A 25586-nucleotide genomic window follows, 5' to 3' on the forward strand; every position below is an offset into this window, starting at 1 on the left:
GCCTGGGCAGGCGACCTAAACGGACGTGTGAAACAGTGCTCCAGTGAAAGTGCGGCAAGAGGGAAGAGAAAGGGACAAAGCAAACGCCCATCTACAAAACGTGGAATCATGCAGATTCCACCAATAAAAATAGTTAATTCAGGTGAAACATATTTCATAAATAGAGCTACAGACACTACATATGTAGAGAAAAAAGACGATATTATGGAAGCAACACAATCCGACGGGGAGCAAAACATACCAATACACCAGGAAGAAAGCTGGACGGTGGCAACCTCCAGCAAAAAACGGAAGGTAACCCCGCTCGCAAGCGCGAGGAAAATTGATACATTTGAAAAAAAAACAGTGGCTACAAGATATCAAGCTGCATAATCCATTCAGCGCACTGCCAGAAGAGGCAGCAACGGACCCAACGGAAAGTCCGACAAACCGCATTCCCAAACCACCACCGATATACATAGATGCGAAAATAATCGACCCCCTCATCGAACTCCTAAACAACACTGCAGGGAAAGACAACTATGTCATCAAACAGATAAAAATAGACCAGGTGAAAGTGCAAACCAACACCCCAGAAATATTCAGAAAAATTACAAGATCACTAAAGGGAAAAAACGCAGCATATCACACTTTCCAACTCAAAACTGACAGAAGCTACAAAGCAGTAATCAGGGGACTACACCGAAAAACAAATACCGGAAAAATAAGTGAAGAACTGGCAAAAATCGGACACCAGGTAAGGACAATTAATAACATCAACAAATACGATACCAAACAACCATTACCGCCATTCCTAGTTGAACTAGAACCTAGAAACAACAACAAAGAAGTATACGATATAGAAAAATTACTAAACACAATAGTAAAAGTGGAGCCACCTAGACATAAAAAAGAATCATCTTACGATACACTGCCCATCAACGGAAAAAATAGAGGAGGTTAAATGCTACAACTGCAACGGAAAACACCCAGCCAGTTATAAAGGTTGCGAAGCTAGGAAACAATTACAACGCAAACTGTTCCCGCCCCTACGAAGCAGGACAATCACCAACACACAAGCCCAACAGGACAGCACAAAACCCGAAATAATACCAAATACAGAGCAAGCAACAAACACCAAACCCATCAGCACCAACACCATTGGTGGTCTAAGCTACGCTCAAGTAACCAACCAACCGACACATACAGACAACCAATACCACGGCAATAATAACAATGACACTGAAGAAATCAAAGAACTGCTCAAACAATCCATAAAGAACACCGAAATGCTAACCAGAATGATAAGCGAACAAAACGCAGTACTCAGACAGCAAACCCAACAAATCACAGTCATGCTACAACTAATTACATACGTGCTAAGCAAAAAATAAAAACGGATACTCTAAAAATAGCAGCCTGGATCTCAAACGGCCTACAACAACGGGCCCTCGAAATTAAAACATTCATATACAATAACAACATAGACATACTACTTGTCTCAGAAACACACTTCACTACAAAAAGCTACTTGAAAATACCATACTACACCATATATGATACCAAACACCCCTCAGGAAAAGCTCACGGAGGGACAGCAGTGATAGTCAGAAACGATATCAAACATTATCTACACAACCAAGTTAACAAAGGATATTTACAAGCAACCACCGTTACAGTTCAAACTAGTAGCAACTACTTCCAGTTGTCAGCAGTATATGTGCCTCCGCGACACAAAATAACATCACAAATGTGGGAAGAATACTTCCAGGACCTAGGGGACAAGTACATCGCAGCGGGAGACTACAACTCAAAGCACATGCTATGAGGGTCAAGAAACCTTACACCTCGAGGCAGAACACTGGAAAAATACATTAGAAATAATAACCTCAATGTTACGCCACGAGGCTTACCACGGGCTGTATTTTCTAACCGTCGCTCGCGGCCCTATAATGTCGCAGTCGGATCGTCTTATCTGACCCCAGGATCATATACAATGTATCGACGAGCGCATAGCTATCGCCAAGCAGCGAGTTCTCGAAACGTCGAATTTTGTCCGTTACGTTTTCCACGCAAGAATAGACATACGTGATCATAGGCGCGAACGGTGGCGTGACCTAAGTATAGTGGGGGTCGTCTTAAAGATGAGACAAAGAAATCATCTAAAGTCGATCAGTTCCTTGTGACGCGTCGAACGTTACACATTGAATCGAATCTAACACATAACGTCTGTCTCAAGCTGTTGCTTGTGCGATAGGTCTCGTTATAAGCAAACCGCTAAACAAACCTTGACTGTTATCTTTTTCGTTTATAATTGTTGATCTTTGACTGAACTTGTTGTTTCGTTATTTTTATTAAACTTTTATCAACCAACCCAGTATAGTTGTTCGTATACACTCAAACCTAACCACCTCTATTCTCGTAATAGAAATAGGGGATCAATCAGTTCGTGGCATCGATTGTTTAATCGTAACGAGAATTTACGACTCTCGTTGACGCGTTATCTAGCGATCGCGTCTCTCTGCGAACGGTTGAAACACACTATGTTTCATGAATTTATTTGCTAACGGTATTGAAACAAATAACAAGCAGAGGACGAACTATCCGTGAACTGTTTTGCCAACGAGTACGCTTCCAATATTTTCTGTTTGAGAAAGCACACTTGTTGCTGTTGCAACTCCAAATATTTTTACAGCCGACGCTTTTGCCATGAATCATCGGCTAACATATAAAATAGAGAAAAGCCACAGTTGATTGTAATGGAAATTTAGAAAACCTCAAACTCGATATAGAAGGGAAAAATAAAGGAAAGGAAGGGAGAGATAATTGGAAGCTTGGGGCCAGGTTTAATTCACTGAAACCGGGCTGCTTGTGTCATCACGAAACAGAATTGCCAGTACGTCATTTCTGTGCTCCCGTCCTCGTAAAAACGGTTTCACACGTTAAGAAAAAACGAATAGGCGGTGAAGAGAGAAAAAAGCAGACAGAGAGCGCTTTTAAAAAGCTGACGAAGCGTGTGTCACGTAAAATAAAAGGAAATTTAAAAGAAAGAAGAAAACTTTATTTTTCCTTCGTTTATACACTTATAAGACACTTCTGAGCTCTAGCCGTGACCGTACGAGACTGAGTCTCTTACAATCTTTTTACTTTCGGTGACATCTGTTCCCTCATTATCCCCACTACCCTGTAGGCGTACGTGACCGTTGCTACGCTTCTAGAACATTTGGTGGAAGGACCGTTAGTCCATAAATGAATCCTCAGGTACTCCGGCAATATACATTGTCGCCAAGGTCGCCATGTGTTTCCCTCATCGGTCCATCGGGTTCGAAGTATGCCAACCGGGACACCATCCTGCCCGCGGTGTGTGTGTGTGTGTCCTGGTCTCTGATGTGATTTACGTTACACGTGCGTTGCCACAACGAGACACACGGTGCTATTTGTCGTTTTAAATTGCGCCGCAACTTGTTTTTGAGATCTTTGCTAGAGACATGCGAAAACACGTTGGAAGTATATTTCTTGTTTTTGTGGAATTTAGCTGGAAAATGAAAAATAACGTAAAACATGTACTTACGACTTACAGGGTAATTGAATGTATACACTGTAATAACCAGCGATTTAAGGCTTTAAAAGATCGAAAGAAAAGAAAAGAAGAAAGATAATATGTTGTGGCAGTTTAACTCGATCTAAGGAAATAGAGAGGCAGGGGGGGGGTGGGGGCCAAGCTTGTTAATCTGGAAAGAATACAAGCATCAATTTCAAGCACTTACAGGGAATCAAGCGGGCTTGTTAAGGTCGTAAGGTGGACAATTATCCCGTGTTAGGTTCAATCAGCTTAGTCCTACACAAAATTGATCCAATCATGCGAAAACAAATGTATTCTGATTTTTGTCGCAGATATTTCTGGTCTACGCACTCCAGTGCCCGCACAACTGATATTGAAACGCCTGATTTTCCCATATTCTACAGCGACAACATTACCTGATTTTTTACAACCATGAAGGACTCGAAAATACTTGCAATCTTCATCTGTTTGCAAATTATTTTCGTCACTTTCGTCCCGTCAGGGGCTGGTAAGTTGATACTGATTAATTATACCATCGAAATTCTATATAATGGCTACAAAAAATATTTGCATCATCACCCTCATTTCCTAACGAAGCGCGTTTTTTTACCAAGTTTTATATTTCATTTCATAGTATCAAATCTCTGTAGTTACACGAAAGTATTAAATGATAGGAAACTTGATATACACGAATTTAATTAATTAATAAGTTACCGTTAATTAATAAGTACACCGTTAACGCTTGCATGCTGGTCGTTAAAACACATGCTGCGCGAATAGGGTACACAGCGATTCATTTAACTCGCCTTGAATTAGTTTTAGAAAGACAAACATGGACAGGGATAATTTTTGTCACGAGCCGTTTAATTTATTCGTTCATTAGAACGAATTAATTTACACCTGCTGAGATCGCGATTGATGTGACAAATTCGAAATCTTGTTACATATAAATATTTTTAAACAACCACGTCGTAAGCTTTGTATATTTTTGAATCGCAACGAAACTGTTCAGAGAAATGCTGAAATTATTAATTAGAAAAGGAGATTTCTACGCATCGTTGTAAAACTGTCAGGGAAAATATTCGTGAAACAGTTACGTTGTTACAAGTTCTACAAGAAGAAATATTGAAAATCACGTTCCACTTATTCAGTTGCACGTGTAAAAGGTATCTTGCGTTCGCGCAAAAAATCTCTGAAGGATACATGCTTTATAATAATTGGAGTGTCGAAGTTGTTACGCGGATCGGCGTACACGTACCTTTTAATGAAACTAGGTTACCCATTCGTTATTCGTTCCTAATTTTCAGCTTCACGATTTTTACGCAATAAAATTTTGTACACCTGTTCGGTTTATAAATGATTCAATTCAAATTTAACAGAATTAAACTTGAAATAATCATTTGTACTTCATTAAAAGGTTCTTTCAGCATCTCGTTTTAATATTTTTATTGGTAATATTTTGTTGATCGTTATATTTAAATGGAGTTTTTCAAAGGAGAGACATTTTAAGGTAGGAAATGGACATACATTTATAATAAGAATTCAGAAGAAAGAATATTTCATACAGAAATAAATATTCCGTATGTATAAATAACTACGCTATGAATTTTATATGTATCGGATATTCCTTCTGGTTAATGTATCTGATGTTTTTTCACGCGAGATAGCGTATATTTGCATCTATATGTCTCTTCGTTTCTCAGTAGTAAAACTTAGCATTCCTGCGGCTGATAAGTAGTTACGCACTGACAACGAGAAACATAAAATGAGTAAGAAGTATGAGACATTCTATAAGAAAAATAAAGTTGTTTTTATCTTTCATTGCATATTCGTCAGAATATTGTTAATAAATATTTAAGTTAAGATTTCAGTTGAAATAAATACATAGGATACATAGGATACATTTATTTATATATGTATCTATGAACGCATTTGACATAAAATTTTGATAACGACTAAAATTATATATTCTGATATTAAATTAATTTAATGAGAATAAAAAACTAATTTTTTTAAACAAGATTTTGTATAAAGTTATATTTATTAGGAAAAGTTCGTTCATCCCTTTATAATATGATAGGATTAGACTCATTGCTGTGCAAATCATTTCATGGAATAGTATATGTGTGCGTGTATGTTCTAAGTTTTTATTATAAAAATGCTAAATGTACTAGGAGACGTTTTTAAAAATTCATAGATTTTTCTTCATCAAACACATCAATCGTTATATTGAAAAGTTAATTATCTTTTATTTGTTTCGAGCTGCACATTGATTGAGACATTCCTGTTGGTTATAATTGCGAATTTAACGCAACGAAGTTGTTTGAATCCCTTGCAAGCATGTAAATATATCGTCGAATTAATTGGTCAATTACTTGAGGTTGGAATTGAAAGAAAGGGAAAGGTGGAGGAGAAGTCTTGCGTTTGAATGCGGGACACTTTTAAAGCCCACAGTTCGCTGAAATTGCCAGAGAATTCAATTAAATAGCAAATTAAACCATTGAACTGAATCTGTTTCCAATCGCGAGCTTAGAAATTCTATCCTTTGAATTTTTATATCAGTCAACTTTCTTTTTGTACGTACGGTAACGAATATAATTCATGAATTAATGAAGTATGTAATTGGATGAAAGTTCTTCTTCCTGGATTCAGTTCAGACTAAGAAAAATTATATAATAACGAAATTATCAACTTAAAATTGATAGAGTGTGATAGTTTATTTTTTTTTTTTTTTTTTTTTTTTTTGCGTGAGGAGGGGAAAATGCTGTTACGCATACCCAGTGATCCGCATCACTGGGTTATGTGGGACTCGGGCGGATGTTGTTGCCATACCCACTAAAAACCCCTCCTCCTTTTTCCTTTGCTTCGAGGACAGACAACCCCGGTAAAACCTGTCGGCAGTCATCAGGGTTGTCCTTTCATGCCCCGTTGTATCTTCTTCTTCAGGCAGTTATTCTGTATATTCTGTATTGCTCTCGTCATCTTCTCAGCTTGTTCAGAATACTGGGCTGATCACCTTCTGTGGTTCTTTGTTGTCTTGTATCTCTGCCTTCATTACTCCGCGTAGTTGTTGTTGCTCTCGTTCTCCTCCTTGCTTCCTTCAAGGCCTTCGCTGTCACCCTCCTGTGAGGCATGACGGTCTTGCGAAATTACCTGAATTTATCTCAGCTCTCGTTCTTGGCGGTCACCGTGGCGATCAGATTGTCCACGTCTATGTTCTCGCCAAGAGCGTTCTCCAGCTCAATCCTTCTGTACGTTCACTTCGGGCACGTGAAGAGGGCGTGCTCTGCATCGTCGTTAGGGTCTTCACAGTCGAGACAGTTGCTGTCGCTGCTCTTGCCAATCCTCTTCCTATAGACCCCAAAACTCCTGTAGAGGTGGCCGTGTGTTCGTTATATATTTATTGGACGTGCGTGATAGTTGTAGTAGTTGGGCCTGGTCCGCTGTAATTGTCACTGGGGGCTGTAGATGTCGCTGCCGTCGTCCGACACTAGTTAGTGCCGAGTGGTGGTATTTGGCTTGTCGAGTGCCGCCACAGTACCCCTTACCAGTGATAGCGTTAGAATCTTAGTGTAATAAACCGTCCAATTGTCCAATTGTTGTCCAATTCGTGCGGATGTTGCTCGAAGTCTTCAATGTGGCGGTGGATACCTGTCAGTACGGTGCGGGCGTTCCGCGTACGGTCGTAGGCCTCTGTTCCATTTTTTAGTATGACGTGCTAGTGGTAATGCCCATGAACTTTTGCGACGGCCACATCACTCCTGGCTTGGTCGGTCATCGTTTCGTACCCAGTCACCTGCATGCGTGAGTCGGCGGTGAGGGGTCGAGTTTTTGTTGAAGGAAGGGCCGTTCCGTGTTCGTCGTAGCGGTAGGGTCCAGCTTGCCACAGGTCTAGATTCGCGATGATGGAAGTTCTCAGTAATGCTATCACGGTCAGACCTCAGTTTTGCTGTCGATCACGTCGGGGTCACCAATGTAGAGGTGGCCGTGTGTGCGTGATATATTTATTGGACGTGCGTGATAGTTGTAGTAGTTGGGCCTGGTCCGCTGTAATTGTCACTGGGAGCTGTAGATGTCGCTGCCGTCGTCCGACACTAGTTAGTGTCGAGTGCCGCCACACTCCCATGCCCGGTTAACAGCTGCATGGTGTGATGATCGATGTCCATCTTCTTTTTGGTAAGTAGCAGCGCACTCGGTATTAATTTCCTTGCGCCTCCAGTTCCTCCTTCAGCTCGTTGCCGTCATCCGCGCCGATCCTGGTCTTATGGATCTTGTTCCACTAGTAAGTCTCTCCGAGCATCTTTATCTTTATGTAGATCGGGAGATTCCCGGTCAACACGCAAAGTGCCGCGTGGGAGACGGTACAGTATGCCGTCGTTGTTATGCACAGGGCCGTTCGTTGTGCCCGTTTCTGCTTCTTCCTGTTCTTATCGGTATTCGCTAAGCTAATTCTTCTTTCTGAACCCATACTGCCTCCGATGGAACGGGTCCGTTCCGATGCATCTCTCGATGATCTTCTTAAAGTATTTTTCCCAGATCTTGCTCATGGCTGGGAGTATGCTTATCGGCCGATACGCGTTAGGGAGACTGGGATCCTTTCCCGGCTACCTTAGCAGTATTACTCTGGCCGTCTTCCAGCAGTCTGTTTCCAGCTTGCTTCCAGCTCCTGCTTCCAGCAGTCCAGGAGTCTTCCATCGACTCCTGCAGCCATCTTGGTGTTCATTCTTCCGGCGCCATCGTCGACATCGCCTTCGCCGATGACGACGCTGAAGCTGATGTCTTCTTCTTCGGTCTCTGCCTCTTCGCGGCCCTCATAATGGGAGGATCCGTGTCCCATGGTGAATAGCCTCTGTAGGACTGCTTTCACCATGTCGATCGGCATGTCGTTGGTTGGTTTCTTGCTTTTGCATCTCTTCATGATAGAGTTTGCCTTCTTGCTTTTCTGTATGGATGGAAACGCGTTCGAAAAGTAGAACGGAGTAATTAGCGATGCACGATCCCAGGCTGGTGAATATTTTTCCATCGGGAGAAGTCAGGTCGAGCGATACAAGATTTATATGCTCGTTCTGCCAGTTATTACAAGGTCTGTGACGCGATAGAAAATGAACATAAATGAATAATAAATGTATTACAGCCATAAAGATTGCTTGATGTACGCCACCGTTTTTCCCCTATTTCACCGATACAATTTTCCTTTTTTTTTTCTTTGCCAAACACTTTACTAATCGGTACGTATTCGAATTATCCTCAATTATTCTCGGTTGTTTCCGTTTCCTTTGGATTTACATAAGTACTCGTTTGATGTACGTGCAGAGTGAGATAATAACTATTAACAGCTATAAAATAAGAAGCGAAAATACGTTGAAACTCGACATCTAGATTCGCGAGACTTTGCAGAGCTTCGAAACTCTCGTGTTTCAAACCTAATAAAAAGTTGTAGAGGGAGAATTACATTGCGAGATCTGTTAAGGAAAATCGTATCGTTGTAATAGGATTATTTCAGCGAGGGAAATTCCGTGTTGCGTGTAACGCGTTGCAAAGCCATGAGCTTTCTTTCGGGTTAATATACATAATCGCCTTATCGAACTTTCCATCTAAACCGTTGCGCTCACACGTGAATTTTGCATTTCAATCTTCTTACTTGCAGTCCAATCCAGTTTAGTGTGACTAAGCTAAATGTTTCAGCCCTTCCAGGTAGAGTATGTATTATAGAGAGACGTACAACTCTATGAAGGGGAGATCAATAAATTGGGTTATCTTTAAATCACTGACAATTATTTCATCGACACGATTTCACCGACAGCGAATCCACCGGCAATGTCTATCAAAGTTTATTTACCGATACACCGAGTGAAATCACCCACAATCATTTCACCAATATTCTCCTTTGTCGATAATTATCATGCTTGCCACTACATGTTATCGTTGATTATATGTCTTTATTTACACATTCGTTTACGCGCATAACGAGATAAACGAAGAAACGAAAATGATATGTTGTCATGATGTATTGTTAAATTACTAATTAACACGAGTTATATATCTACCTACATGAGAGCTTCTAAATATCAATTATATTTCATGAAAGCACACAAGCTATTTTGCTATACACAAATAGAATTATAAGGAAATGTTACGTTCTAATGATTTAACGAAATCTATTCCTCTGTACATTTGACATTTCTGTATTATTACTTGTGTACTTTCTGCTCTTGTTTACGTCATCGGAAGTAAAAATACGTTAAGCGAATCAGCTAATCTATTTGAGCGATTCAATGGCTCGGTCTTCTCTTATGCGACTACCAAGCAGAAGATAAGTTCTTGGTTATATAACATTTTATAACATCCTAATTAACTTTTTTTTCTTTTTCTTTTTCTTTCTCTTTTTCTTTTTTTTCCCTTTTTCTATTTCTTTTTTTTCCTTTCTTTTTTTCTTTTCTTTCCCTTTTTCTTTTTCTTCTTTTTCCTTTCTTTTTTTCTTTTTTTCCCTTTTTCTTTTTTTTTCCTTTCTCTTTTTCTTTTTTTTTCCTTTTTCTTTTTTTTTACGTGGAGGACACCAAGCCACTTTTTTTGGGGGGGGGGAGTGGCGTGGTAGTGAACATCCAAATTAACTGGGGCACTAATTAGCTGAAGCTTCTAGTCAAACCAGGTATCGGTCTTTGTACGCAAAGGCATTCATTACAATCGTTTATAGTTTGAAGAAACACCGTTACAAATTCGTGATGTAAGAGAAAGCGATTCAAAACTCGGATTCATTTGTTGGAACGACGCCGTGGGCAAAAGTACATAATGGAAAACTTTCTTCCAAGACCAATTCATAGCGCTGACGTAATTAAAATGTGACGATATTGCCAGCGACGTTTCTCCAAATAGACGACTAACTTATTTACGAATTGCCGCAACACGATTGCCGCTGGTAATACGGTTAGTAATCACTTTATTGAATTTTCGCTTGACGTGACATCGTCGAGTTCCTAAAGAGATTCTTCTCCCTTGTAAAACTATGTTTCTGCAACGACTGTATTTGTTGAATTACCGTTCGTGAACAAGTCCTTCTCTTTATTACGTGTAATAGATTCTTCTTTTTAAGTTTTAAATTACATTGGTAATTTTCTATAATTTATTACTCGAATATGGTAATTTGTTCTTAAAAAGTTTGCTTTTTCTACAATTATTTTACTACAAAACCCATCAAAAACATGATGTATGTATATATACCCTCAAATATTATCGGTTTATTCTCAAGCTATAGTTCAATTTCGGAAATTGCCAATTAAAATCATAAAAAAAAAACACAGAAAGTTCGTTAAAATATGCGATTTTCCAATCAAGATATAGAATTTATTCGAGTAATATAGATTACAGTAGCGATGGTGACGGCAACGATGAATGGACTGATTCTTCGTGCGAAAATAAATTGGAAGCGCAGAACGATGCATTGTTTCAGGGAATATCGACTTTCAAGCATGGTTTTAAAGTACGTGTGCGCGTGTCTAGGTTTGTTAATTAATGCCGCTCCCAGGTTTTCAATATATAAATGTGACACCTACATATCTTTAAGCTTAAAACAATTGGACTAACAATTTCATTAAATTTAAATCAATATTTATCTTTTTAAACGCAACAATATTTTTAATGACAACTTCACATGTAAATCAAGTGCATACATATTCGATCGTTCTTGAAAACCTGATTCTCTGCGAAGAGAAAAAATCCTTGAATAAAGATTTGATCTACGTTTTATATGCTACGTTTTACATCCACCTCTTTTCAGATATACCCCTCTATTTAAAATCATAGATCGTCACACTCTATAGGTATTTCCCTGAAAAGTTAATGTCGTTTTGTATAAAAGCCAATTCAAAGGGGAAGGAAATTCTGCGAAAAATTCTTTCAGATTTCCCTATGTTTGAGCTCGAATCAAAGCAATCTTGTATAATAGGATAGGATGATAGAATGATTCTGTATTATTCCTTGTGTACTTTCTGTACCTGTTATTTACAATAGGATGATTATGCGTTTAACTTCTCATAGAATCTCTCTGATTCCGTATGATATCATCAGTGTTTTTGAAATATGTTATTGATGTCGTAACGTCAACCGTTTCCAGTGCAAATTCAATTTTGAATCGCAATTTCCATGTTTGCGTGGCAAAAGCGTAAAATCGATAACGCACGCAAACACGTCTTCTTTGCTAATGGCGTACTATAAATACAAATATTTGAATAAATATTGCGAATTTCATATTGCTAAAAGATTTATACTATTTGCTCGTAAATAATCGTCGGATCTATATTTAAGTTGAAATTGCTGCATTAGATCTCTTTTCTTACTTAAAATTATTTGGATTGGAAATTTGGATGTAACATGTAATTTATTCTTCCTTTATAAATAGTGTACAGAAGATACCAATTCAAAGAAATGGAAGGAAAGTCTAAAAGCAAAGAAAATCTACAGGAAGATAAAACGTTCGAGCCTTGCCAGGCTATATAGGATGTTAAGTAATTTCATTTTGACAATGGTCCAACATCATACTATGCATAAATTTAATATTAATATAAGCAGGTTTCATGCCATGTATTACATCTAACGTATAAGCACAAGCCCTGGTTTTAAATGCCTTATAGTAACACCGAAAAGATTATTCAGTTGGATGTCTGACTCAACATCAATATTTTACTTAGAAGATAATACGTCGAGAGCATGTTGGTGGATGGAATGGGAGATGAATGAAGGCTTACTTCTGTAAAATACGTAAAATGGTAGTCGGAATGAATTTTGGCGCTTGGGGACAGAAAAAGAGCTGACTGATACTGTCATACACCTGAATTTATAAAATTTTGAAAATCGATGTAACCTTTGAACTTTATCGTATTCTGTTTCATAGCACAAATTATTGTTCCCGAAATGTACGTTTAGTGTTATAATATATTTGACCAACGGTTCTCAAATACTAGTTTTGCAAAAGCAATGGTGGAATTGGAGCAATTCTTTCTTCTTTCATTCTTTGAATGACCTGGATTTTCGAGTAGTCTAGTGACGATTGATCCGTACAATTAATCGATTTCTTTTTATTACACAAGTGCAAGAGATTCCGCGTTGGACGCCGATGTTGCGAGTTCGAATGCCTGGATGAGGTTGGCACTGAGTATTGGTCCGGATCTGATGTGGTTATCGTCGATGGTTCACCTAAACTTGAAAAACATAGTGTATTGTGGACGCTGAGCTTAGTGATGGCAATTGTAATATTTTAATTTCTTTTATTCTATATTTTCGACTTCTTTTTTCGAGTAGAATCATCAATTTTCCGCTTGTACTATCAATTACCAACCAGCCTGTATGACAAAATTCTATTTTAAACACCAAACTCGCCACGAGTGGCTATTTTGTTTACGAAATTAAACGAATTTAATAAATGAAATGGCAAGGAAGGAACTACAAGTGACCGTCAAACTATTTTTATGCTTGAAAAGTAATTCGCAAAGTAATATAAAATAATACTACTGATTTGTGTCAGAATTTTTCAGAATTTTTTCTTAATCTCTTGTTTTTTCCCTTCAAATTTATTATTTATTATTTATTCGGTGTCACGAAAACCGATTAAATATTAAATATCTTAAATATAGATTGAAATGAAAGCTTGTCAGTTCTCGTTCAGTTGTCACTTCAAAGTTGTTAGTTCAAAGGTTCTCGTACATCATAAAGCAAGGGATCAAATCTTTAACTTATTACAAATTAAATCTTTTATTGTAATTGCGAAACTTATGAAAGTACCAAGGGAAACAAGTAGGGAACATGAACTGCTCAACGAACCAAAGAACGGCTCAGTGACAAAATTAATAATGTAAGGATCACAAATATTACAACATTACACTCTTACATCACATAATAGTTCTCTGTACAAAAGATATATAGCGAATCGACTTTTCACAACGATAAGAATCAACAGAACCAATTAAGACCAGGCGAAACTCTCATAAGACAACAATATCAGAGGGATCAAATCAGCGATTTTAATCTATGTTACAAATTATAGTTATCAAGAATAATTGCTCTTTTCACGAAAATTATGCTGATGACACACTCACAATGCATTTTATATTTGGTAGTCGGATGTGCTCGTGGTCATCAGGAGTATAAAGTCGACGTTTTTAGAAAATGACAGCGCTGTCGGGTTTTAAAAGCTTTTATTTTTTTATTCATCATTACGAAGATTGTGATGGAAGAACGTAATGGGGTAAAATCTGACGATTCCTTAATGAAGAATGCTTAAAGAGATTCTATAGAAAACGGTGATCGTTTCGTTGGGTAGTTCATTCGAATTTATTTATTTTATTATTGATTATTGAGATAGAAGGGTCGAGAGCTTGGTGGAATATCAACTTTGACGCTTCAACGCTTCATCTCTTTTCAAGCTCACCAGTCACGAATCATGGTTCACTGAATATATCTTTTTGGAAAATCTTTTTTGGATTTTCGTACGAGAAACATGGTATGTTTGACAAGGGATTTTCTTTTGAGGTAATTTAGAGTGACAAAAAGGTCTTTCTGTTAGGTAGCTTGTCGATAAAAATGTTTTATTAATAACGTAAATGGAACGAGTAGTTACGAATTTAAATAGAATATGACCAAATGGAATATATATCTTCTCTTCGACTTTCATAAGCTGAAAGCCCCGTATCTAAATTTTATCTTAATTATTTGAAGCAAAAAGTATGTTTTCTGAAACTTTCGTTTCTCGTGATGAGTACATTATGATGCAATAAAAAATTTTGTCTGAAAATTATACTCAAGATCAATTTCATGATCCGTTTTCTCTATCAGATCTCCATCTTCCACAGCTATAACAAATAATTTTTTGACACTCTATACATTTAACATCGATTATAATTCTGATAATTGAAACACCGAACATCAATGTGTTTATTCACTACGCCAACACAGATAACAATTAACATTGATATATAATATATATTTGACGATATATATCTGAAAGAATAGAAATTTCATTTAATCGACTATATGACCATACTCGGTTAAGTACCAACAACGACTATCTATCAACCTTATCTTACTTCCTCAAAGATATAGAAAGACTTTAAAAATTTCAGCCATGTGATTTGGTCCTTTAAAATTTAGAAGTAATATAACGATAAAATACCATCAAAACCTTTAAATTTCCAATATTCAAGAGAAACTTGAAATCTCGTTTATTTACTCAGCAACAAAATCTTATTTACCTTCAGAGAACCTATACAATTTTTGCACAGCTCAATATCTCTCCTTTAAACAAAACATCAAAGTATGTTGTTCCTAACTTCAAAGGGCTCAACTCAATTTTTTGATCAATTTCTCTCGTCCTATACGCTCGTTTCAAAGCTTATAATACCATCTACACCTTTGCCTTGTGTTCCATCCATGGTTCCTATGCATGCAATTTTATTATTATTGTTCCAAAGGATCTTCGCATTTCTGTTTCGCTCGTGATAGGTATTCACATCTGTTTTACCGTGCTGTTTCATCTTCTGGGAACGATATGGTCGGAAATGATATGATGTTGAATACGCACAGGTCGTTAAACGAGAATTAATTCAAGATAGATTCAAACGGAGTTAATTAAGTGATCCCAATTCCACAGCCTTGGGGGCTGAACGCGTTTTCCTTCCGAACGGTTCGTTCGTGTCGAGTGATGCAAATTTCAGCAAGTGTTTCACCTACGTGTTTACTATTAAATTTATTTCTTATCTATCTATATCTTATCTTATGAGAGTTTCGCCTGGTCTTAATTGGTTCTGTTGATTCTTATCGTTGTGAAAAGTCGATTCGCTATATATCTTTTGTATAGAGAACTATTATGTGATGTAAGAGTGTAATGTTGTACTATTTGCGATCCTTACTGTATTAATTTTGTCAGTGAGCCGTTCTTTGGTTCGTTGAGCAGTTCATGTTCCCTACTTGTTTCCCTTGGTACTTTCATAATTTTCGTAATTACAATAAAAGATTTAATTTGTAATAAGTTAAAGATTTGATCCCTTGCTTTATGATGTACCAGAACCTTTGAACTAACAACTTTGAAGTGACAACTGAACCAGAACTGACAAGCTTTCATTTCAATCTATATTTAAGATATTTAATATTTAATCGGTTTTCGTGACACCGAATAAATAATAAATAATAAATTTGAAGGGAAAAAGACAAGAGATTAAGAAAAAATTCTGAAAGAGACACAAATCAGTAGTATTATTTTATATTACTTTGCGAATTACTTTTCAAGCAGAAAAATAGTTTGACGGTCACTTGTAGTTCCTTCCTTGCCATTTCATTTATTAAATTCGTTTAATTTCGTAAACAAAATAGCCACTCGTGGCGAGTTTGGAGTTTAAAATAGAATTTTGTCATACAGGCTGGTTGGTAATTGATAGTACAGGCGGAAAATTGATGATTCTACTCGAAAAAAGAAGTCGAAAATATAGAATAAAAGAAATTAAAATATTACAATTGCCATCACTAAGCTCAGCGTCCACAATACACTATGTTTTTCAAGTTTAGGTGAACCATCGACGATAACCACATCAGATCCGGACCAATACTCAGTGCCAACCTCATCCAGGCATTCGAACTCGCAACATCGGCGTCCAACGCGGAATCTCTTGCACTTGTGTAATAAAAAGAAATCGATTAATTGTACGGATCAAGCGTCACTAGACTACTCGAAAATCCAGGTCATTCAAAGAATGAAAGAAGAAAGAATTGCTCCAATTCCACCATTGCTTTTGCAAAACTAGTATTTGTGAACCGTTGGTCAAATATATTATAACACTAAACGTACATTTCGGGAACAATAATTTGTGCTATGAAACAGAATACGATAAAGTTCAAAGGTTACATCGATTTTCAAAATTTTATAAATTCAGTTGTATGACAGTATCAGTCAGCTCTTTTTCTGTCCCCAAGCGCCAAAATTCATTCCCACTACCATTTTACGTATTTTACAGAAGTAAGCCTTCATTCATCTCCCATTCCATCCACCAACATGCTCTCGACGTATTATCTTCTAAGTAAAATATTGATGTTGAGTCAGACATCCAACTGAATAATCTTTTCGGTGTTACTATAAGGCATTTAAAACCAGGGCTTGTGCTTATACGTTAGATGTAATACTTGGCATGAAACCTGCTTATATTAATATTAAATTTATGCATAGTAGGATGTTGGACCATTGTCAAAATGAAATTACTTAGCATCTTATATAGCCTGGCAAGGCTCGAACGTTTTATCTTCCTGTAGATTTTCTTTGCTTTTAGACTTTCCTTCCATTTCTTTGAATTGGTATCTTCTGTACACTATTTATAAAGGAAGAATAAATTACATGTTACATCCAAGTTACCAATCCAAATAATTTTAAGTAAGAAAAGAGATCTAATGCAACAGTTTCAACTTAAGTATAGATCCGACGATTATTTACGAACGAATAGTATAAATCGTTTAGCAATATGAAATTCGCAATATTTATTCAAATATTTATATTTATAGTACGCCATTAGCAAAGAAGACATGTTTTCGTGCGTTAAATTTAAAGGTTTTGATGGTATTTTATCATTATATTACTTCTAAATTTTAAAGGACCAAATCACATGGCTGAAATTTTTAAAGTCTTTCTATATCTTTGAGGAAGTAAGATAAGGTTGATAGATAGTCGTTGTTGGTACTTAACCGAGTATGGTCATATAGTCGATTAAATGAAATTTCTATTCTTTCAGATATATATCGTCAAATATATATTATATATCAATGTTAATTGTTATCTGTGTTGGCGTAGTGAAAAAACACATTGATGTTCGGTGTTTCAATTATCAGAATTATAATCGATGTTAAATGTATAGAGTGTCAAAAAATTATTTGTTATAGCTGTGGAAGATGGAGATCTGTTAGAGAAAATGGATCATGAAATTGATCTTGAGTATAATTTTCAGACAAAATTTTTTATTGCATCATAAAGTACTCATCACGAGAAACGAAAGTTTCAGAAAACCCCTGGATCGTAAATGATTCGTTCTTTTGAAAAAAGCTGTTTAAAATTTCTTATACTAATCCCTATACTAATTGTGTATACTAACTGTATTTAGTATATTATGTTATAAATAATGGTTAATATAAGTATCAAAATAAATAGACAACAATTAATTAGATAACATCGTAATAACATAATATAATATAATGGGCGTAATCATATACAGTAAAACTTAGAAAATATGCTCTGGATGAATTCGGTGAAAATTATTCTTTGTTCCGTGGTATATATAGGCAAAAACGAATGGTAGACCGCAGCATAATAGTTTCCAACAACATTCTCAATATTAAGGATATCAACATCTTAGATTTAATCAAAGCCGCTGGAATACGCCAGATATTTCATATCTGACTTAAACATGTACAGTGACGAGCGAAAAAAGTAAACACATAAATGTAAAAGACTAATTTCTCAAGTGATCGGTAAAGATTAGGTAACAGTAACTACAAGTTATTATTAACGAAATGTAATAGTTAATTTTCATTAACATTAATAATGTACAAATCATTTTACAAAAATGGATATCTCAAACCATGTTTACAGTTTTGCACATTAATTATACTCGTCGAATCAAGGTTTCAACATAGATATTTCGTCCACTAGTACTACTTCACGTTTATTATATCCAATAGAATTAACTACTATTTAGGTAAATTATTTTGTGGAATGGTCAAATAATGCTCTTTTCTCATTATACCTTCGACATTCGCTTTTTACATAAAATCAACGGGCTGTGTTTACACTTTTGCTTGTCACGGCGTATCAAGGAAGATTGAAATATAAAGTAATTCGCACAAAAAAGTAGATATTAGTATTGATGTTATTGTATTCCATATTTGACCTTAAAATATGAATAAAATCAGTCTAAGTATTAATGAAATTTCAAACATTTTTTCTAAAAGAACGGAACTTTCCTTTCTAATGAGCACTATATGATGCAATAGAAAAACAATTTGACACTGAAAATTGTGGTCAAGATCAATTTTGCGCTACACTTATTTAACCAATTTTCATCAAATCGAAGGTGTAGAATGGCTTGAAAAAAATACCGCGATAAATACTTTTTTGACACTTTGTACAAAGTTGTATATCAATGTGTATATCGATACACATACTCTGTATGTGCATATCCGTGGTATATATATCCGTTTTTCGAAGCAAAATGTCATCTACCTGATCAAAAGAGCAAAGCAAAAACACTACATAGAGGGTTTGTTACTGTTAACACTCTCTATTTCCGTGCGTAAAGTATCCAACCAGATATCCAAGAACAGCTTTCAGGGAACGAGATTGAATATTTGATCGAATATATTTAATATGGCAATGTTACGTATAACAATATACGTATGGAATTTTAAAAGTCACGAGGGTTGCAGCGGACTCAATTTTAATGTACATTAAACATTTTGCTCATTGATGACCTTACCTTAATTTTTTTCTCCTTCCTCGCTTTCTTCTCCTATGCGAGTGACACAGCAAGATTGATAGTAACAAGCGATTTCATTAAAACACAATCTCCTTTTCCATTTGATGAACACGATACGAGACGAGGGAATGATTTAGGAACACGACTTTCGAGCGGTTTCAACAACTATTAAGTTTCATTTATAGCAACGAACACTGCCAAAGACGTAATCAATAAGATTCGCGTAGGTGCCGTAGATGACGTAGATGAAAAAACGTAGATCAAACGTAAATGACGAAATTATACATTAATTTATTTTAACGCGTTAAAATTACGCTAATGACAGTTGCTCCATTCAATTTGTTCACATATTTGAGCCCTATATGGAACAAAGTGAACGGAGCATCTGCAAGCGTGTTAACCGGACAACGACGAATTTTCACATCTACTCCTCGAAGCTTCACATATATCAATGACCACTGCCGTAGTCATGGACAAACGTAGATGACGAAGTTATGTATTGATTCACTTTAACACGTTAAGATTACGCTAGTGACACTTGCGCAGTACTATTTGTTCATATATTTAAGCCCTATATGCAACAAAGTGAACGTAGCATCAGCAAGCGTGTTAATTGGACAACCACGAATTTTCACATATATTGCACGAAGATTCGTATATAACAATGATCACTGCCATAATCATGGTCAAACGTAGATGACGAGATTATGCATTAATTCACTTTAAAAATTACGCTAGTGACAGTTGCGCCGTTCTATTTGTTCATATATTTAAGCCCTATATGCAACAAAGTGAACGTAGCATCTGCAAGCGTGTTAATTGGACAACCACGAATTTTCACATATATTGCACGAAGATTCGTATATAACAATGATCACTGCCATAATCATGGTCAAACGTAGATGACGAGATTATGCATTAATTCACTTTAAAAATTACGCTAGTGACAGTTGCGCCGTTCTATTTGTTCATATATTTAAGCCCTATATGCAACAAAGTGAACGTAGCATCTGCAAGCGTGTTAGTTGGACAACGACGAATTTCGTTTCGCAAACACGGACACGTGAAACATTTTGAAGTTACGTGGACGCGAGAGTAATTCGTTCCCTTAAATTGCTCAATTTCCATTTCTTTCGCCATGTATATTCGAGTATTGCATTTGAATGGCAGAGCAGTGGGAAGTAACGGCGCACGTCGTTGATATATCGACAGGAACATGAATTCTTTTTTCATAGGATGAATACTTTTTTCATCGAATTATTAAACCGAATCAAGTTTTCAAATCCAATCATTTAATTTCATCGTTTTACATCGAACGTTTCAATCTTTTTTCTTTTAAATACTTTACCTATATTTCATCTCGTTGAATATTCCATATTTTTAATGCTACTACCACTTATTGGTAATTTCAAATATGTAATTATCGTTCTGAAGTTAGAAATTCGAAATAACATTCGTCAGTATATGATTCTACGTTTTATATAGAGTAATAAAAATGATACAATGAGTTTCGGTAAATAACCAATAAAAATTTTTGTTCCTTTTTCTTTTTCTTTTTTTTTTTGGTTTTATGTATCCAAGGTCGAGAATAAACTATGTGCACGTTTCCTCTCGTTTCTTGTATTTTTATGAGGAATTCAGTCTTTTTACGCCACAAGAGTCTCAACGTTTTCGTTTTCACGCCTACGTTACGCTCGTTAAACACGTTCCAACAAGACCATGAATAAGGATAACAGCTTTAATGTTTTCACATGTGTTTATTTATTATTTTAGACCTTAAATATTTTATTTATAAAATCTTTATTTAAACAAGTTACCATTGTCGCTACAATAAATCAATGAATGAAATCAGTTTAAATTTAAAATATCATTTCATAATTTCTCGTCACTTGTATCTAAAAACAACAAAAAAACGGTGTATCCACATCGGATAAATTAATACGCCCCGACGCAAAATAAAACCAAGACGCACAGCTCTGTGGAATGCCAACAGTCTAGCGCAACGCAAACTTGAACTAGAACTCTTCCTAAAACACCAGCAAATCGACATAATGCTCATAACTGAAACCCACTTCACCGACAAAAACTACCTGAACATAAACGGATACAAGTTCTACCATACCCAACACCCCAGCGGAAAGGCCCACGGCGGCACCGGAATCATAATCAAATCAAACATTAAGCACTACGAACTTCCACCATTCCAGAAAGACTACCTCCAAGCATGGTCTTGAAGACTGTCATGGTACAATCACCACTTCAGCTGTATACTGCCCTCCCAGACACTCCATCGCCAAAGAAGACTTTGACGACTTCCTGGACACCCTGGGCAATAGATTCATAGCTGGAGGAGACTACAACGCCAAACACACCCAATGGGGCAGCAGACTGGTTACAGTAGGAGGCAAAAACCTCCTCAACAGCATAATAACCAACAACCTCAACTACCTTACCACATACGAACCCACACACTGGCCCACCGACACAAACAAAATACCCGATCTCCTTGATTTCCTCACTAAAAAAAAATATCTCGTCAAGACACGTCCAAATCAATTCCTCGGCTGATCTCTCCTCTAATCATTCCCCCGTGATAGTAACAGTCAGTTCAACTATCATCGAGAATACACGTAATGGCTCCATACATAACCAACACACCAACTGGCAGCTCTTTAGAGAAGTCTTTACACACACAACTTCAGCCTCAACTTCACTAAAAACCAATGAAGAAATCGAAGCAGCCACGGAATACCTAAACACGAGCATAATAAACGCTATCCGCTTCTCCACACCGGCAAAAACGTCCATCAGCAATCACGAATACCCCCAGTACATATTTAAAAAAATAGCAGAAAAATGTAGACTAAGAAGGATATGGCAGACCCATAGAACACCGGAGGACAAACGCAAACTAAACAACGCAACTACAAAACTATCCAAAACTATAAAAAAAACTACAATAATGACCGTTTTCACAAATATCTCGCCAGCTTGTCCCCCACAGCCGACTCCAACTACTCACTATGGAAGGCCTCCAGGAAACTCACGCGCCTCCCACAAATAATACCTCCAAGCCGCCGTCCGCAGAGTGGATGGGCGCGTAGCCCTATAGAAAAAGCCAACCTATTTGCCAAACACTTGACTGAAGTATTCCAACTACATTCCTCCATAGCTGCAGCGGACGTTACCGAATATCTGCACACTCCCTTCCAAATGTCCCCTCCTATTGAACCCTTCACTTCTTCAGAGATCATAGAAGCAATCAGTCGCCTAAACCCCAAGAAAGCAGCAGGTCACGACCTAATAGGAAATAAAACAATCAAGGAACTTCCGATAAAAGGGATTGCACTCATCGCATCAATCTTTAATGCTATCCTCCGCCTTCAACACTTTCCCAAGGCTTGGAAAATCTCACTGATCACCCTCATCCCTAAACCCGGTAAACCAATATATGAAACCAGCTGCTATCGCCCAATCAGTCTTTTACCTACCCTGTCTAAACTATTCGAGAGGATGCTCACGAATCGTCTCCTTCCACTCCTAGAAGAATTGAAAACACTCCCAGACCACCAATTCGGCTTCCGAAAACAACACTCAACAGTAGAGCAAATCCACCGCATAACCCACATGATCAGCCAAACCCTTGAAAAGAAAAAATACTGCTCAGCGGTATTCCTAGACATCCAACAGGCATTCGACAAAGTATGGCATAAAGGGCTACTCTACAAGCTCAAAAAGATCCAACCCCATCCATACTACTCCATCTTAAAATCCTACCTAACCAACAGACAATTCATAGTTAAATGTCTAGGCGCCACTTCCGCAACATTCCCAATAGAATCCGGCATACCCCAAGGTAGTGTCCTCGGACCCCTACTGTTCTCCATCTACACTGCCGACTTACCTATATCAAACGAGGTAACAATAGCAACATTTGCCGACGACACAGCACTATTAGCTACCCACGCAGACCCGGCAATTGCCTCATCCACTCTCCAGCGAAGTATCGACACCATGGAAAAGTGGTTCCAAAAATGGGGTTTCAAAATAAACGAAAAAAAATCCTCTCATGTAACCTTCAGGCTCCGAAAACAAACCTGCCCCCAGGTCACCATTTTTTTTTTTTTTTTTTTTTTTTTTTTGCGTGGGGAGGGGAAAATGCTATTACGCATGCCCAGTGACCCGCATCACTGGGTTATGTGGGAGTCGGTCGGATGTCGTTGCCATACCCACTAAAAACCCCTCCTCCTTCTTCCTCCGCTTGGGGGGCAGACAACCCCGGTAAAACCTGTCGGCAGTCATCAGGGTTGTCCTTTCGTGCCCCGTAGTATCTACTTCTTCGGGCCGTTACTGCTCATGTCGTCCTCTCAGCCAGTTCAGAATACTAGGCTGGTCTCCTTCTGCGGTTTTTCGTTGTTTCATGTTCTTGCCCTCATTGCTCCGCGTAGTTGTTGTTTCGCTCGTTCTCCTCCTTGCTTCTTCCCAGGCCCTCGCTGTCACCCTCCTGTGACACATGACGGTCTTGCAGAATTGCCTAAATTTATTCCAGCTCTCGTCCTTGGCGGTCACCGTGGCGATCAGATTGCCCACGTCTATCTTCCCGCCCAGAGCGTTCTCGAGCTCGATCCTTCTGTCCGTCCACTTCGGGCACGCGAAGAGGGCGTGCTCTGCATCGTCGTTCGGGTCTCCACAGTCGAGACAGTTGCTGTCGCTGTCCCTGCCAATCCTTTTCCTATAGACACCGAAGCTCCCATGCCCGGTTAGCAGCTGCATGGTGTGGTGATCGATGTCCATCTTCTTTTTGGTAAATGACAGCGCACTCGGTATTAGCTTCTTTGTGATATTTTCTTTTTTGTAGTTGTTCCACTCCTTCTGCCAGTCCTCTTGGGCCTTCTTGCGAATCGCCTCCAGTTCCTCCTTCAGCTTGCAGTCGTCATCCGTGCCACTCCTGGGCCCGTGGATCTTGTTCCTCTCGTAGGTCTCTCCGAGCATCTTTATCTTTATGTAAATCGGGAGATTCCCGGTCAACACGCAAAGAGCCGCGTGGGAGACGGTACGATATGCCGTCGTTGTTATGCACAGGGCCGTTCGTTGTGCACGTTTCAGCTTTTTCCTGTTCTTATCGGTATTCGCTGCTCTAGCCCACACCGGTGCTCCGTAAGTTACGATGGACTCCCACACATTGTAGTAGAGCCTCCGAGCCAAGCTGGGCGGCCCGTTGATGTTGGGTAGAATTCCCCTAAGTGCTCCTATTAACTTGTCGGCTCTGTTACACGCCATCTCGATGTGCGCACCGAACCTCCGACTGGAGTCAATGACGACTCCGAGGTACCTGATGCGATCGACCGTTTCGATGTCCGAGGAGCCCAACCTGAGTTTCACCACTCTCGGCACTCGCAAGCTTGTGATGAACATGACCTCCGTCTTTTCTCTCGCCAGGGTGAGCCCGACACTCGTGCACCAGTCGTTGGCGATCCTTAGCATCGTGTTGACCTTGGCGGAGGCCTCTTCATTCCTCCCGACGGAGCATGTGATGGCCAGATCATCCGCGAAGGCGGTTGCTCTGACCATTGGCATGTTGTCGAGTCTCTCGAGCAACCGGTCGTATACCAAGTTCCACAGGAATGGTCCGAGGATGGATCCCTGCGGGACTCCCGCCGCCACCTCGTGCTCCACCGTGCCGTGCTGGTTGCTCACGATGATCCTCCTTCCGGATAGGTAACTGCCGATTAGCCTTTTGACCTTCCATGGCAGCTTCCTCTTGTCAAATTCCTCGTATATGCTCTTCCAGCTGAGCGAATTGAAGGCATTGCTAATATCTAGGGTGATCATCACGCATACTACCTTCTTCTGTCTGCAGATGTTGGCAAACTTCATCACCTGCGTGATGGCGTCTACCGTACTCCTCTTCTTTCTGAAGCCATATTGCCTCCGATGGAACGGGTCCATTCCGATGCATCTCTCGATGATCTTCTTAAAGCATTTTTCCCAGATCTTGCTCATGGTTGGGAGTATGCTTATCGGCCGGTACGCGTTAGGGAGACTGGGATCCTTACCCGGTTTCCTTAGCAGTATTACTCTGGCCGTCTTCCAGCAGACTGGGATCCTTCCTGTTTCAGTGATGCCGTTGAACGCCCTTGTCACGAGTTCGCTCCTGCGACTCGCTACCAGCTTCGCGATCTCGCCCGGCACGCCATCGACTCCTGCAGCCCCAGGTCACCATTAACAACACAATAATCCCAAGCAAGGACTCCGTAAGATACCTGGTCATGACCCTGGACAGGAGGCTAACTTGGAAAAAACATATCTCAGAAAAAACAAAGCAACTAAAGGAAAAATTAAGAAAATTCTATTGGTTCACGGGCCGACGCTCCAAACTAAACATACAGAACAAAATAATCCTCTACAAGGCCGCAATAAAACCTGTCTGGACCTACGGAATCCAACTATGGGGAACAGCAAGTAATTCCAACATTGAAATACTCCAACGCTTCCAATCGAAAACGCTAAGATCCCTATCAAATGCACCCTGGTATGTTACCAACGAA

The 25586-nt window shown here is 38.5% G+C and overlaps 2 protein-coding genes across 13 annotated transcripts in view; both read right to left on the reverse strand.

Annotated features, from left to right (window-relative positions):
* Positions 1-25586, reverse strand: part of LOC126927031 (G-patch domain and KOW motifs-containing protein-like) — a 730127-nt gene that overhangs the window by 524484 nt on the left and 180057 nt on the right. The gene's annotated exons all lie outside the window — the stretch shown is intronic.
* The window catches only part of LOC126927033 (G-patch domain and KOW motifs-containing protein-like), a 205763-nt gene that overhangs the window by 40241 nt on the left and 139936 nt on the right, over positions 1-25586 (reverse strand). The gene's annotated exons all lie outside the window — the stretch shown is intronic.

Source organism: Bombus affinis, unplaced genomic scaffold (genome assembly GCF_024516045.1).
Source record: "Bombus affinis isolate iyBomAffi1 unplaced genomic scaffold, iyBomAffi1.2 ctg00000070.1, whole genome shotgun sequence".
In the NCBI taxonomy this organism is placed as follows: domain Eukaryota; kingdom Metazoa; phylum Arthropoda; class Insecta; order Hymenoptera; family Apidae; genus Bombus; species Bombus affinis.